At 38.7% G+C, this 1,631-nt stretch overlaps 1 long non-coding RNA gene across 1 annotated transcript in view; it reads left to right on the forward strand.

The window, feature by feature from the left end:
* LOC106698456 overlaps window positions 1-980 on the forward strand; it is a 17,142-nt gene extending 16,162 nt beyond the window's left edge. Inside the window, exon 3 of the long non-coding RNA XR_001349790.2 lies at window positions 748-980. This is a non-coding gene — a long non-coding RNA (uncharacterized LOC106698456). The remainder of the gene's footprint in view (window positions 1-747) is intronic.
* The last annotated feature ends 651 nt before the right edge of the window (window positions 981-1,631 follow it).

Below are 1,631 nucleotides of genomic sequence, written 5' to 3' on the forward strand. Positions count from 1 at the left end.
ACCAATTTCTAATTAATGGATTTCCCATTTATGTCTTTGTAAATTTTCTTTTGGCTTTATTAAGGATTTATTATTTACTTATGTAAAATGTTTTTATACTAAGTCAGTGGTTCTCAACCTTCTGGCCCTTTAAATACAGTTCCTCATGTTGTGACCCAACCATAAAATTATTTTCGTTGCTACTTCATAACTGTAATGTTGCTCCTGTTATGAATCGTAATGTAAATATCTGATATGCAGGATGGTCTTAGGCGACCCCTGTGAAAGGGTCGTTCGACCGCCAAAGGGGTCGTGACCCACAGGTTGAGAACCACTGTACTAAGTATATGAATACATTGTCTGTCATATATGTTAAAAATACTCTAAGTCAGTGGTCCTCAACCTTGGCTGCACATTAGAATCACCTGGGAATCTTTTTAAAATCCTGATTTCTGAGCCTCATCCTCCGGAAATTCTGTTTCTTTGTTACTAAGGTTGTGGGCCTCACCCTATAACAAAGAAACAGAATTTCTGGAGGATGAGGCCCAGAAATCAGGATTTTAAAAAGATCCCAGGTGATTCCAATGTGCAGCCAAGGTTGAGAACCACTGATCTAGAAGCAAGACCTGAAAGAGCAAATATAGTAGAAGGATTGTCTGACAAGAGAATTGAGAGTGCTGGTAAATAAGAGGAGGGATAGGATTTTGCATTTCGTTCTAATATGAGCCCTTGTTCATTTCTGTATCTTGTTCATTTCTGTATCTCCAGTGTCTGGAGCAGTCATCCTTAACCTTATCTGTGGATTAGAATCAACTGGAGAGCTTCTGAAATTCCTGATGCCTAAAATGCACTGTAAACCAATTAAATTGGAATCTCTGTGTGGGTACCAGGCACAGTATTTCTTAAAGGTCCCTGGCCCTGGCCAGTGTGGCTCAGTTCTTTGAGCATCATCCCATGTACCCACTGAGAGGTCCACCATTTGCTTTCCAGTCAGGGCACATGCCAGGGTTGTGGGCTCCAGTAGGGGACGTGTAGGAGGCAGCTGATTCATGTTTCTCTCTCTCTCCCTCTCCTTTTCTCTATCACTCAAAAAATCAATAAAACTTATTAAAAAATAATAAAATTATTAAAATTATTAAAAATTATTAAAAAAATAATAAAAAATAAAGGTCTCTGAATGATTCCTGTATATACTTCCAAGGAAGAGAATGACTGGTCTAGAACAATAGCATAAAGTAGAAACCTAGTAAATTTAGGTTTACTCAATAAATGAGAGAATGGAATTCAGGTTAGATTAGAGAGGCCCTAAAACTAGAAATGGCTGAGATTGAGAAAGAGGTAGAGACTGAAGTCTCTGTGAACTTGAAGTGTAGGTTTGAGATTTGGGTACTTGTATTGTTTTCCAAGACAGAGATTTATGAGTTTATTATTTTGGAATTGGCGCAGTTTTAAGTGATATGATTTAATTCAATTTTGGCGAAGGGATTTTTGCATGGGGTTGAAGCTTGCTACAGTAGTGGCGTTAAAGATCCGAAGCCAGGGTGTTGGAAGGTTTGTGAAGATAATTGGTAAAGTTGAACAGGGTGGAGGAGGGGAAGAGGGAAGGAAGTTAATGGCTCTCAGATTGGACATTGATCTCAACTGAACCGGTT

The sequence above is a fragment of the Myotis lucifugus genome, unplaced genomic scaffold, assembly GCF_000147115.1.
Source record: "Myotis lucifugus unplaced genomic scaffold, Myoluc2.0 scaffold_182, whole genome shotgun sequence".
Taxonomy (NCBI): domain Eukaryota; kingdom Metazoa; phylum Chordata; class Mammalia; order Chiroptera; family Vespertilionidae; genus Myotis; species Myotis lucifugus.